Source organism: Saimiri boliviensis, chromosome 8 (assembly GCF_048565385.1).
Source record: "Saimiri boliviensis isolate mSaiBol1 chromosome 8, mSaiBol1.pri, whole genome shotgun sequence".
Classification (NCBI taxonomy): domain Eukaryota; kingdom Metazoa; phylum Chordata; class Mammalia; order Primates; family Cebidae; genus Saimiri; species Saimiri boliviensis.
Window position 1 is genome coordinate 93,295,142 of NC_133456.1, and position 15,606 is coordinate 93,310,747.

Genomic DNA, 15,606 nt, shown 5'->3' on the forward strand with positions numbered 1-15,606 from the left:
AGTGAAAGATGTCTTCCCTAAACCAGGATAAAAGAAACATTCTTATTACTAGAGACACAGAGTCAAAACCAAGTGAATTCCATACAAACAGGTCCTGTTAAAATAATTCTAATTTTTGTTTAGTTGCCCCATATACTTTAGTTATTTTCTCACAATTGCCTCTCTTTGTTCAACCTAATATAGAAGCACTTAACTTTTGCCACATCTTTAGGTCTTCATTTTCCTGTGGGGGCTCCCATGTAAATGTGAAAAATCTGCATGCTTTTCTCTTGTTAGTCTGTTTTATGCAGATTTTAGTCTCAGGCCCACAGGCAAAGTTTTACCTTCCCTACACTTCCATATCATCATCCTTGCAAGGTCCGTTACATTCAAGAATCACTTCCAAAATTGCTTATCAAAACTTGTTTAAGTTTATCCATTTAGTCATGGGCTAAACAATTGTATCTGTAAAACTATGTGGTTTATTTACTAGTTACATATTATCTTTATAAAATAATATATATTATATATTATATAAATTAATATTATATAAATTAATATTATATAAATTAATATTATATTAAAATATAATATAAAATATATAATATATATTTTATATATATTATATATTATTTTAATAATATATATTATATAATTTATATATTTTAAAATATATAAATTATATAATAATTACATAAATATATATCATTTATATATTTTAAAATATATATTAAAATTGTCTAAGCTGGGTGTGGTGGCTCATGCCTGTAATCCCAGAACTTTGGGAGACCAAGGCGGGTGGATCATGAGGTCAGGAGATCAAGACCATCCTGGCCAACATGGTGAAACCCCATCTTTCCTAAAAATACAAAATTAGCCAGGCATGGTGGTATGTGGCTGTAATCCCAGCTACTCAGGAGGCTGAGGAAGGAGAATCACTTGAACCTGTGAGGCGGAAGTTGCAGTGAGCTGAGACTGAGCCACTGTATTCCAGACTGGACAACAGAGCAAGACTCTGTCTCAAAAAAATAAATGTTTATCTGAGTACTCTGAGGTTATCAAACATTCTACCAAAGGTATTTATTTCATAATTTGAGGAAAGTACATGATGCTCAAAGTTTACCCCAATAGATACTTTAAAGGAATTGTCAGAGCCTTAACCAGACTTTCAGACATATTCCTAATTTTATTCTCCAGATTATTTTGAGACTGAAGACTGTCATGAACAACATCAAGAATGCTTCTCAAGTGAAATGGTTCAGTCAATCACTTTACATGAACAGTCTCAGTCTGAGTATTATTCATGTGTTATAAAAATGATTTGGACAAAGAATCCTATTATAATCAATGTATTATTTAGTCACAGCCCTTGATGAACATTAAAGGTTTGCAAAGAGCTTAGATGATACACACACACACACACACACACACATACACACACACACACACACACACACACACACACACACACACACATTAACCTAAAAAACTCTTTTCCTTCTAATAATTTAGGTAAGAAAGTTTAAAAGAAAAATCATTTTTAAAGCTTTCCTATCTCTTAAATGTACTCACATGCCACAAAAGGTACTTTCAACAAGAAATATAATACTACAAGAGAGGTTAACAACAGCAATCAACTGAATACCCTTGTGGATTCCTGCAGGGAGAGGTAGGGGAGGGGGGACTCTAGGGAAGGACTGTGTCATTCTAAATCTGTTGCTATTCTTCTCTCTAAGCACAAAGCCAGACAGCTGGATGGGAGTAGAAGTCACACACCTTAAATTACCAGATTCACACTTAACACACACATCATAAAGATGCCAGAGACCATGTTTGAACACATGATTTGTTCTCTTCTGAGAGATGGTGGTTGTTTTCACCCCTGGAGTCAAGCATTATGCCTGTGCCTGAGCAGATTTACCCATCTAAAATAAAACACACATATGCAATGAATTCTAACCAGTGAGGAGGCAAAGTTCTAGCAAATGACTGTGTTTAATTAGTAGTATGACTCACAGAGTCCATGTCCAGCAGTCAAGGTTATTTATCCAAATGCTTGGGAGACCTAAACATGCTACTCTGGACACAATGCTTAGTTAAGGAAAAGGGAAGTGAAATGATTTCAAGAAGTCATTCAGTATTGCATGGCATTATACCCTACAGTATGAACTTATTTACTTTCTGAAAGGTTCAAGTGATTTAATAAAGTCAATCTTCTGAAACTCAGTATTCTCACACCATCTCCTAGGACTATTTGGGGTAATACAGATACATGGAGTACAGGAGTGGTAGATCAGAAACGCAAACATTGGGAGAAGGATTCAGGTTGTTTACTAGCAGCCTGTAAAAACTGCCATAAAGTTTCCATAAATACTTATTTATCAGTATCTACTGAACGAGATGGAACATCCCTATTAACTGCTCCAGAAACCCTCACTGAAATAAGACAAACTAACTCTAGTGACACAATACCCACTTCATTTAAGATAATTACATTTTTAAAGTATATCAGCCAATAGAGTCAAATCCACTAGTGCTCCTTTTTCTCTTTATCTCTTCACTGATCCGAATTTCTTAATCATTTCACAGTAACTTAACAATACCTATGCCAAATATTTTTGAATTAGTCCCAATGCCCTTACATTTGATATATTTCACTCACTTACCACAATTTTCCATTGTAGAATGAAACCACAGCTCTTCCAACCACACTCTACTTCCTTATTTACATTGTTTTTACATTGTTTTCTTTCTTTCTTTTTCTTTTCTTTTCTTTTTCTTTTTTTTTTTTTTTTTTTTGTTGCTTGCTTGCTTGCTTGAAGGGCACTCAAATTTCTATCCACTGATACAGGGTTTCCTTCCGGCAAGCGTTAAATCTGTCTCCTTTAGTCTCCTTCGCCAAATGTCTGGCATAGTCAGCTTCTCTAAATTCTGTCATATCTTCAGAATGTATAGCCCTGAATTTTGTATCTAACCATAAGAAACACTTTATTCCTTTGCAGCTCCTTCTGATGCGTTCCTCCTCATTTTAAATCATCCCACTCCTCCCTTAAAACAGAGAAATTTCATGCGAAAATGCAAAAGGACCTACATTTTTACTTTGGAATACAGGAGAAGACATGAAGCCATGTAAGAGACCTGGAGTCATGTCTGTGTCCAATTTACAACTTTAACATTTTAACTATACAATAAATCAGCCTGATAAGCCACTGGAGCTATTAACTAAGTAATACTGAATTGAACATCTCAAGTCAACAGAGGTACTAGATTAAAAGCAAAAGCAATGTCCCTGAAGCTCCTTGCTAACTTTATAATCAAGGATTTGAGAGCCACAAATTATCATATAATGTCTGTCAGTATTATATAGTTTGCATTGAAATAGATCATAAGTACAAAATCATTTTGGTCATAGACGGATGCACGACAATAAAACAAATTATTTCACATTACAGATTCTACTTACAACAGGCCTGCTGCCTAAAAAGCCAGGATATCTACTCAGTTTTATGAGATTTGGAAAATTAATTTTATACTCTGCATCAAATATATATATATATATATATATATATATATATATATATGCATCAAATACAGTCTGTGAGTTCAATAAGGAATAACATTAATATTCAAACTCCAGAACAGTAAGACACAAAGAGACCTCCCAATAATAAAAATGGAGAGAAAAATGAATATTTCAACTAACATTTAAAAGCTGTCATAACACTACCCTGATCTGAAATAGGATAAGCCCTTCCAAGCCATTACTGTCATCAAATGGCCACTTATCATCCATCCTGGAGTACACTTGATGTTAAAAAATATTTATAAGTGTATATATATTGTCAACTGTACAGTAAAATATTAGCCTGTAAATTTTTGTGCCATTCCATCTATTTCATCTAACAGTGGAAGAAACAAAAAGCACTATAATCCTTGTCTTACAAGGATAAATTCTGAAATTAATTTAGCTTTTTTCAGTACCTGCAGTCAAGAGGCTCAAATGAAGTGTATTCACAATTTAGTCTGAGTATATCAAGAAGCACTCTTTAGTGCTGGGTTTAGTAACATCATCTGTTGTTTTCAACTGAGAGGACTTAACTAGTGATAAACAATCCTAAGATGACAGGAAATGTATCATTTTAAAAAAAGTCATGAAATATTTTTCTTATGTTTCACAAAGTTGCTTACTTGATTATGTGGATGGGTATCTATTTGTTAATAAAATAATGTATGCCTTTTATTTTCCATACTGTTAGAGAAGACAATTTCTTACAGAAAAATCAGATCATTTGGTGAACTTTCTCTTTTTAAAAATAAGCTCTTTAATATCCTGCTACTTTGAAATGGGCTATTGTTGTTTTATTTTTAAATCAAATATTGTTAGCTTAATACATTAAGATGAATCCCTTATCTTAATCATCTTCAATTTAGAAGATAAATAACACTTTTTCTTTAAAAATGAACATGGGCAATCTATACACGCATACATACGCAACATAACTTTCAGGGTCCCTGATGCACATACATCCCTAAAACTAAGTAATTCTAATACATAACAGAGTAGTATATCATTTATACTTCAATGAACTAACATGAAGTAACAAACACGTTATGCAAATGAACAGACAATCCCAACCTTGTTTCTAAAGTCACACTTGACTTGAGGACAATTCACTGATGTAAAAGGGAGAGAGTGTGGCAGAGAGAGAGGGGAACAGGGAACAGGACAGACAGAGAAGGACGTGGGTAGAAAGAGAAAGAGGAAGTGGGTAGCAGAAGATAGAGGCAAGGGAAGGAAGAAAAAGGGAGGAAGAAAGAAAGAGAAATGAAAGAAGAAAAACTGAAAACATCCTAGTGAAATATTGTTTAAAATGACAGTTACATCACATATCACCCTGTCTCTAGGCAATTTGAAGGATGTTCCAGGAGTGAGTGACCAGTTAGAATGAGGTGTCATGAGTTCATAACTTTCTTAACCTAGAAAGGATCATAGAAATCATATTTCATTTTACTGGGGGATACTGAGGGACAGAGAGGTTAAGAAGCTTGTTAGAGTTGCAAAGCATCTTAAAGGTTAACTCCAAGCTTCCACTGTTACTAGAGATAACCAATGGAGTATATACTTTCACAATGGATAATTAAGGCTTGTTAACATCCAAAATTATTAGAGTTATTAAATTCATTATTTTTCATCTAGCTATATTTACTTTTTTTTTTTTTTTTTTTTTTTAAGACAGAGTTTCAGTATGTTACCCAAGCAGGCCTTAAACTCCTAAACTCAACCTATCCTTCCACCTCAGCCTCCCTGATAGCTGGGACTATAGAACTGTGCCACCATGCCCCAGCTCATAGTCACTCTTTAACTTATCGTCATGGAGACAGTTCACAGAACTGCATTCCTCGCTTCACACTGGCTGGTCTAAGATGTTAAGGAGGGCTAGGGGACAATTTGTGTGCAGAGGTCCTATTTCCAAATGATGCTGGATGTTATAAAGTCTTCTTTGTGCTTAACCCAGTAGCTCTGGGGTCAAACAAAACAGTCTTCCAAAGACCCAAAACACAATGCAAGGGGACTTTACTCTCTGCTGATGTATCTCAATTTATGAAATTCTTTCCACTTTGCTCAACCCCAGGGCTTTCTAGGAACTAAAGAGGTAGTGTTCTTGGGTAGCACAGAAATTGTTCACAAAGTTGTTGGGTAGATTTGTATGCATGCAAATATATACAGAGATACACTATCTTTACATATAAAATTCAGGACTTTTCCTTTATTCTCTTTCATAGCACTTTAAATTTATTTTGAAGACCAATCAAATTGTTATGGCTTTAAAAGTACCTCTTACAAGGTATATGTAACACCCATCTGGCTTCCCAGTCTGTCAAGAGACCACATATCCTAAACTAACCCTGGAGCATTCAATCCACTTTCCTGCAGATGAAGCACAAACAACTAGGGATACAGTGTCCCAATTTTATAAAATTATCTAAACACTCCAAAAGTGATAGGAGCAAACTATAAATCTTGCAATTGCCTCCCTGAGCTTTGTGGTGACTGGCTACAAAAATGTTTAACATCATAAGGTATGAGTTGAAATTTCTAAATAGTTAAATGGAAAATAAAAAATCAAATTTAACTACGTTGGGAAGATACTTCTCTACAGAAGGTAATAGTTTCTACTAAATACAAATAGCAGGATTCGGGGAAAAAAGAAATTAAAACTCAAAAGAACCAGTATTTACTCAATCAGGTAGATACAAATTAAGCATTTATTTAAGAAATAAATCACTGGACCTTAACTAACCCTATTTCTGTTCTTACCACCCTCTTAGAACAAGATCACATCTTATACAAGGTCATATACTTGTAGTAGTCAGAAAAACACTAACAATTATTTAAAAATATAGCTAAGGGTTCACCAGGAATTATCACTCACGAAAGTCAGTTCAGTTTTGTAAGAAGGCATGAAGCCAGCCTTTTGTTTAGGGAAAACAGAGCCATCAAAACCACTTGCCATTATTTCAGATTTCATTATCAGAGCTTTTCACATACTTTTATCAGGGAACCGATAACTTGGCAAAGACAGCCCTGGGACTCTGTTACTCAGAGGTACCAGAGTCCTTCTTTTGCTGCATCTCACCAGATGTTAAGCATTCTGTACTGGTTTGTGATCATTTTCCCTCCAAATCTCAAGCTCTGAAAATGCCTATGCTCATGTAGACAACCATCTATTTTGAGTCTTCTCTCTCTTGCACGGTTCCTCTCAACCAAATATAATGAGTATGTTCATACTCCATCCTCACCAGTGAGACGCTTCTATAGTTCACAGTCTGTGGTTTTTCTCTGCCTTGAGACTTACTGCCTATTCAGGGAAATTGTATTTCCCACTCTGGAAATTATGGGATCGTCAGGCTTCATGGTCTCAAGCTCAGTGTGGGAATTTCAATTCCCATTTTCAGGTATTAATGATTTTAAGTTCACTTTGGTTTACATTAGCCCTGGCCATTGGTTCACATTGTTCAAGCCACTTTTAGTCAAATTCAATTTTTGTAGCAGCTCAATTGTTCTATTTTCAATCCAAAAAGAAAAGTATGATTTATATTTAGGTTAGGGAAACAGAAAAATCCACAAACCCCTTTCCATGGTGATAACAATCTTTAATTTCACTAAGGCATTGATCATTTGAAGCCATCACGCAAATATTATTAACAATATTAAATTCTAATAGCATTTTTACAATGAATTTATCTTGCATGAATAACAACTATTAATTTGATAGATGGCATTGGGGGAATATATAAAAAGATAAATGAACAAGATTTAAAGTAATTTTTTTAAAATTCACATCACTTCTCAAAAAGTAGTGCATTCAAAAGCACTAAGGGGCTAAACACAGACTCTTTTTATATGCTATCTCTTTAAAAAGGAGATATGCAGTTTATATTTGCAAATATTCCTAATAGTTATCTTGCCCAGCTCCGTGGCAAAGTTTCTAAACAGCAGCCAACTGAAAAACAAGAGAAACTTTTCTGTTTCTGCATTTCTTAGTGGCAGCAGAGAACAGCAAAATAAACTATATTAAATTTAAACTCTGGAAATACAGATATACATTTCTTTTATATAGACATGCATATATGATTATCTCTTTATATATGCATTAATTTTACTTACATTTTTCTTGCAATGGCCAGAGGTACAGAAGAAGATAAATATATGCTCTAATCATCCTGTCACCAAAGATAGTGCAACCACGCTTCCAAATTAAAAACAAAGCCAATAATTTCTAACTTCTATAAAAGCATTCTGAAAGGCTCCTATTTCCTTGTATGAAACAATTATATTAGAGATTAAACAGAAACAGCAGGCTCTAAACAGATTACACTCTATCTCACCAGCTTTATTCAACAAAGAGCAATGGAACAGAAAATCAAATGCGGCTTGCAAAGTCACATTCACATGGAGCTGTAGTGAGAAGGAGGGGGAAAAACCTGGTACTTACAGACTGTAAAGTAAAATGTCCCAGTTTCGCTTTACATGTTACAGCAAATCAAACAGAGATTTCAGCTCTCAGCAAGTCCCTGCTTCCACTACACTGATCATCCACGCAGAACAGGCCCTTATGGATTGCTTAGGCAGCTGGGAGATAATGGGACCATATTCTCAGCTGGGACTAGAGATGCTGAACTGCTCTCCGCTGTGCGCTGCATGGCTCTCCGCCAGCATTAATCAAGGAGGACCCAGCTTCCTGGCTGTGTTCCCCAAAGGATCGACATAATTAGCACATGAATCAAAGACGCACGCTGGGAGAATCACACACACATCTCTAACTGGCTCTCCTCACATCGAACCTGATTAGGAAATCAAGTTGATTCTCTGATCAGATGTGTTCAAGCTTTCAAAAATACAGAGACTCACACAGCTGTTTATAGATTTCGGGGGAGGGGTGGAGATTAAGGCTTCTTTCCCAAAGGGCAATTTTTGTAATTCCTCAACTGCAGAATATAATTACACTGGTTGTTCGGTACATATGGTGGATTTGCCCTATGATTTGGTTTGTCTGTTAGGGATTCTCAGCAGCTCCCAGAAAGGTTACGGCAGTAGCACCATCTCTCCTACGGATTTTATGCGATGTGCACACCTAAGTTCTTTTCAGAGTTAGTCTCTGGGGAGACTGCCTGAACAGGGCTGTTTTATGTCCCCAAAGTTGTACCTTTTCATTGAGTACTAGAAGTCCAGGGCATTCAAAGTAAAAGGGTTTGGCATGGCACACTCCAAACATCTAGTATTCTAAAAGGAACTGGTGATGTGGATCCTATTTGCATAACTAAGTACACTCTTCCTTACTCTGCATCGTGATGCACTCAGGGTTATAAACTAGTAGCCTGTGGACATGCTTGGTTTGGTAAGACAGAGATTTGAGAATGTGAATGTTAACATTTTTAAACAGAACATGTGTTCTGCACTTTATCAAAATGTTGCCACACATACTTTTGCCCAGATATACTACCTGCTGGCCCCCGAAGACATTTGTTTATGTAAATTTGACCTTGGTTAAGCAAGTCTGGGTTATGGATGTAAAACATTCCATTTTAGCAAAAGGGAGTTCCTGTGTCACTCATGAAAAGGCTGTGATTAAGGGACTCATGTGATCATTTAAAGTCTACCACAGGCAAAGCAGCCAGCACTTAAGCAGCCTGTACGATAAAGAAGGGATAACATTGAGGGAGTCAGAAATCTGAGTTCTAATCCTCATCTTGCTGCAAACAAACACATAAACAAACAAAAAACAGGTGGTCTAAACCTTTGTGAATCTCATTTTTCTTACCTGCACCAGGGCTTTGCAGCAGACCTCTGAACACCCTTATAATGTGACATTCTATTATTGACCTAATATCTAGAAAATAGATCTTCGTTAGAAAGGTGCTTACACCTCATAAAAGCAGTGGGGTAATGGGAAGGAAATATAGTCATGTTGACTGGCACAGATTTGGGGACAGAGGGTCTTTGTTACCTTTGGAGGCCAACTATCAATTGGCTAATAAGCAGCTGTTTCAGAAAACTTGAAACATCTGCCCAGTAAGTGTCAGTACATTTTAAATGTGTGGGAAAAAGAAGAGACACTTTGGCCAGGAAATGGTCTTATTTAGTTGTACAAAAAGTGTGTCTGCCTCACAGTAAAACACCTGAGTGAAGAACCAAAAATCCAATCAGAATGTTTTGTCTTCATGGTGCCAATAGAAAGAGCTCTGGGATTTTATGGGGAAAGAGTCTTTATATTTAACATGGATTTCTCCATCTTACTTTCTTTCATTCCTACTATCCAAAGGTAGAGAAAGGTGAGGCTTCTCTTCAAATGTTCAGTTAAGTTATCTTTTGTGAATAAATGTATATCATTGAGGTCAAGACCACCCAAACTGTGCTAGGGTTTTGATACTGGTCTTAGGAAATAAAAGCAAAAAGGATCAACACGATCATGATGCCTTACTCAATAGCTAGAAAAGCATCTCTCCCAAAGGATACATGATTTGGTAAAAGATGTGCACTACCAAACCCTTCTGTGCTCATTATCAACTCAATTATCCCCAAATCAGACACATGGCCTCGAATAGATTTATTACCAATAGTTACTGGTAATGATACGCAAAGTGGGGTACAGAGAAACAAGGCAATTATATATTTTTGAAATTTTACTAAACTTTTGAGTAATTTTGTGTTGGTGAAACATGTTTTTAACGTATTTTCAATCTAATTTCTATAAGGTAACCTGCTTCTATTTTTCTTCAGGTATTTGTTACATTTGGCATAACTTGTAAAGTGACTGGCACAAATTTCATGTTTGTTATTTTATCAGGCTCATTATTATTGAGACTTTTGCACATCTACTTCATGCAGCTCATGTGAGGTGCTAACAAAAATAGGTTAATTAAATAGCAATTGTGCATCTCAGCCATATTAGCAAACATATTGCTGAAGCAAATGAAAAGAGGAGCAAATTAAAATAATAAAATGTTTATTCACTGGTACAGCCTAAATAAATAGTTTAATTCGTTTTAAGTTCTATTCAAGCCCTGTTTGCCTGGTAATTACTTTGATTAATCTTTGATTATGGTATGTGATAGATTCACTTTGGCATTATGTGATTGGCACTTGTTTTTAATGGTAGGTGTTAATTGCTAACTAAAAATTTCCAACTTCCGTCAGTTCTTCATACATTTCTCTCCAGAGGTATACCATTTAAAATGTAAAGTGTTTATATTAAAAACATAAATCTGGGAAATGCCTAACTTTTTTCATTTAAGGGCATAGCCAACATTAACATCCAAATAAATTTAACAAAGAGAATGGAAAAAGAGACCAACATGACTAGTTATTACAAACAAAAGAAATGATCTTCTCAAAGACAGTAAACCTGCTATTTTACTTCGGAATATATCTTAGAAGCCAAAATATATACAGAGATTGGTTTAGACTTCATATAGAAATAGCAAGAAATGGCATCTCTTTGGAACTGTGAAGAGCCTGCAATTTTAACAACATTCTTGTCAAGACTACTAAGAACCTGGGGGGCAGGGCTCCTGAGGTCTCTTTCTGGCCATTACACAAGATTCACCAAGTTAAATACAGCTCTGAACCTCAGCAAATCTAAGAGCAGAATGAAAGTTATGGGAACAATTCCCCGACAGGTTGAGGCTTAATCAATATTTTTAAATGCTTTGTAATCTTCAGCTATAAGTCACCAGATGTGCATACAACTGCTCATTGCTCCTTCTGGAAAGTGGTTTCCTATTCCTTGCATCGCTCACTAAAAGTCAGAGTCAAAAGCTGAGACAACTGTGACATGTCTCCAGCTGGGAACAAAATTTCAAAAAGGATGGTTCAGAAATTGCTGCCCAGGGCACCCACTGGAATGATAATCTATGCAGCAATGATTGGACCTTCTTTTCCAACCAAAAGCAATGCAGCCAGTAATAAAATATTCAAGAAGCAAGCCAAAAGTATGGATGCACATAAGAAACTATGTGGCCATACTCATTTTCCAGGACGTAATCAGAGTCTAATAACAGTGACCCACAGAGACCAGGGTCATGAAATTAAAGCAGTCTGTAGAGAAAATAGCTCACTTAAATAATTATGTCAATGTGACATCAAATTGACCTATGAGCTAGATAAAAGTGTACAATAAGCCTTGGTATTCATCTACCACTAACTGCTCAGAAATTTCTAGTCACTATTAGCAAAAAATGTGTGTGTGTGTGTGTGTGTGTGTGTGTGTGTGTGTGTGTGTGTAGAGGTAGAAGGAGAGAGAGAGAGAGGGTGGGGAAGAGAGAGAGAGAGAGAAAGAAAGAGAGAGAGAGAGAGAGAGAGAGAGAGAGAGAGAAACAAAGAGAGAGAAAACACAAATTGTTTTATAAGTAGTACTTTTATAAGGGGGTAGAACTGACTTACCCTTATTATAATGGCTAAAGAACACAAGCTAATTTTCTTTTTTCCTCTTTTTTGTTTGTTTGTTTGTTTGAGACAGAGTCTTATTATGTTGCCCAGGCTGGAGTGTACAGTGGCATGATCTTGTCTCACTGCAATTTCCGCCTCCTTGTTTGAAGCGATTCTCCAGCCTCAGCCTCCCAAGTGGCTGGGACTACAGCATGTGCCATCACATCCAGCTAATTTTTGTATTTTTTAGTAGAGACAGGGTTTCACCATGTTGGCCAGGCTGCTCTCCAACTCCTGACCTCAGGTGATCCGCCCACCTCTGCCTCAAAGTGCTGGGAGATTACAGGCATGAGCCATCACACCTGGCTAACACAAGCCAATTTTTTTACCATCCAAGAAGAGAACAAACATTTTTTTTTTTCTCTCAGAAGACTGATTTTCCTTCCAACAAAAACAGTTTTTAAAAATCCCCTGATTTTAGGGCTATCATCCTATGAAGCACAGGACAGCCCCCACAGCAAAGAATTATCTGGCTCAATATGTTAACAGTGCCACGTTGAAGACACCCTGACCCAAGGGAAGCATGATGGGGTTCCTAAAATTGGAATACCTAAGAACTGAGTGCTGAGATTAAAAACCGACTAAGTATAAATGTTGTTGCTCTAGATATAGCTGCAGTAGCTATACTAAATTGTTTTGCCTTGGCAGTTATTTTAGACGTTTCAGTATGCTTTCACAAAAATTACCACATTCAGCACAATGAGCTAGTTCAAAAGCCATGAATGTCCTATAATTCCAAATCTCTCAGTGCAAAAACAAACATGGGCCTCAGAACAAAGGACTAGAGGTACGATCACTAAATAAAAACATCAAGCCTTTCTCCTTACTAGATTATGCCTCAGAAAACCAAATAGCACTTCAAAAATTTAAGCTCAATCCTGCCTTTCTTGCCCTCCCTCTCCATTCTCCCACTTCAAAATGCACACAACTCATAGGCAAAGTGAGCTACATGTGCTTCCTTTTATCTGTTTTCTTTCTATCTCCATGATTGTTCCTAAATAGATGGGCAACGTTTTGCATGTTGTTCTAACAGGATTCTGATCTTACTCCTGAAATAGACACAGGTCTAATGCAGAGTTGGGATGCAATGCAAACATGCTTCAATTCATGAAGTTTCATTAGGAAATTCATTGTTAGACTGCTTTTGTTTACTTACTCATTCAACAAATATTTATTGAGCACCTACTAAATTCACCATCAATTTAAATTATTAGAGGAAGAAATTGAATCTCTCAGCATCTGCTTCCCTTATAAACTTCTATGCATTTATATTGTATCCCCTACATCATGCTGTCTGGCTCAGAAAAACTTTACTGCATTTCTCATCATCCACTAAGGTCATTATTATTTATAATCGGCTTTTTCACTAATGTGATGCTTCACGGACTCTTCGGCTCTGGTACTGAGCTTTTCTGTCGGCTCCAGGGAGTATAGGCGCTAGGTAGATGGCAGGGGCTTTTCATTTTATTCTTTGGCATCCCTTCCATCAACTACAAAAAGCCTTCTTCAGGCTTTTACATGAGGGGAGTCACAGCTAACCTTTGTTTCTTAAAGGGAAACTGTCTCCCTTTATATCCTCTGCAGATGGAACAAAATTGAGAAAGAAGGTGTCCAAATGAGGAAAACTGGCAGAAACAAAGCTAAATCTAAAGTGTCCTATATTTGTTAAGATTACCATAGTGTTACATTAGAAAAAAAAAAAATGTGTCTGTTTAAAATGGGCAAAACCTGTCCTTACATATATTTTATGGAGTAAAAAGAGGAATAAGATGCCTGCCTTTCTTCCAACATGCTTTCAGAAAATGGGTTAATGTTTTTTCCCCAAATGATTCCCAGATACAGAGGAAAGGCTTAATTTTAGAACACACGTAAATCAGAGCGTAAGGCAGAGTTCAAGTTTCTCTTCAAGTAGAAATTTTAAAAGCTCTTTTCAGGGAAACCTCTGCCCAAATTCATACCCTTCTATTTTCTTTTATCTATATGATGTAGTAACATTGCAAGCAAATGTTAAATATAGGGAAATCAACCTTTAATTCTGAGAATATGAAATTAATGTAATCTTGGTGACACAGCCACATAATCACATGTAATTTTAAAGTACATTGCCACCCTTATGCTAAGGGATATATTTGTTTAGGTCTTTGCGATTTTTAAACAGTTTGCAAATTTACAACAGGCTAACATAAAATAAAGCTAATGTATAAACTTTAAAACCATTGGCCGGGCGTGGTGGCTCATGCCTGTAATCCCAGCACTTTGGGAGGCTGAAGCGGGCGGATCATGAGGTCAAGAGATTGAGACCATCCTGGCCAACATGGTGAAACCCCGTCTTTACTAAAAATACAAAAATTAGCTGGGTGTGGTGGTGCATGCCTGTAGTCCCAGCTACTAGGGAGCCTGAGGCAGGAGAATTGCTTGAACCCAGGAGGCAGAGGTTGCCGTGAGCCGAGATGGCACCACTGCACTCCAGCCTGGCGCCTGGTGACAGAGGGAAACTCTGTCTCAAAAAAACAAAAAAATCAAAAACAAATAAACAAACAAAAAAAAACAATTCGGTAGGATTGGTTTAAAATAACACACAGAATATAATAACTTTGGATAAGAGTATAGAACATTCCATTTGAACTTGAACATCTGGATTCCAATTTCCCCTCAATTGTTTTAGAAAAATTGCAAACTTACAGAAAATTTGAAAGAATGGCACAATCAATACCCATGTGCTTTTGACCTAGAACCAATATAAACATTTTGATGTCTGCTTTCTTTTTTACTCTACGCCTCTGATCTTCCCTCCTTCCTTCTCTCACTGTAACACTCATTTTTACAAAGTCATTTGAGAAAAAACAGCAGACATCATGACACTTTGTCAGTAAATAATTCTCCTAAGAATACACAAAATAAAGCTTCTCTAGAAAGACCACAACATTCATCTCCATAACCACAATACAATGAACCAATTTAAGAAATTCAGCAATGCCACAAAACTATCATTTTACCATATGATCTGTACTCAAATTTTCCAAATTGACCCAATAACATCCTTTACAGCTGGATAGATTCTTGTTTTCGTTTGTTTCCTGTTTCTCTGACCCTGGATTTAATCAATGTTCTTTTTGTGGTGGTACCTTCCTTTTATGGGGAACAGTTCCCCGACCTTTTATTGTCTTTTATTACATTGACATTTTTAAGGAACCTGTACCCATTATTTTACAGAATGTAATTCAATTTGATATTTTTTTGTAATTAATTCAAATTTTTGAAGACTACTACACAGAGGAAGAAAGGATGATCAGTTTTTCCTGTTGTTGATGGTGTTATCACAATATTTCTTTGTTATTTAAGTCAAAAAGTATCATTTTACTTTTGTAGCGAGTCGGTAATATTTGGAAGCTACTTTGAGATTGCATAGTTTTCTCTTACAGCATGTCACTCAGTAGTTTTAGCACATATTCATGAATATCGATTGAATCATTTTTATAATGCTTAGAAAATATCAGGATATTGTTAAACTTCAATAATCTGCATAATTAATTCATCTCTCAATTTCTTTCCTTAAAGGGTCCCAGCTACTCACTCAATCCTCTCACGCAACATAAGAAGTGGTGACAACAGATGCCATTCAGGAAACATTAGACTTA

At 36.2% G+C, this 15,606-nt stretch overlaps 1 protein-coding gene across 10 annotated transcripts in view; it reads right to left on the reverse strand.

Annotated features, from left to right (window-relative positions):
* The window catches only part of CNTN4 (contactin 4), a 979,069-nt gene that overhangs the window by 557,757 nt on the left and 405,706 nt on the right, over positions 1-15,606 (reverse strand). The window contains exon 1 of one of the 10 annotated variants that reach the window (XM_074404885.1): positions 7,977-15,601. The exons of the other annotated variants lie outside the window; for them this stretch is intronic. The gene's annotated coding sequence lies outside the window, so the exon portion shown is untranslated. Of the gene's footprint in view, positions 1-7,976; positions 15,602-15,606 lie in introns of those variants that run through there. 10 annotated transcript variants of the gene reach the window in all.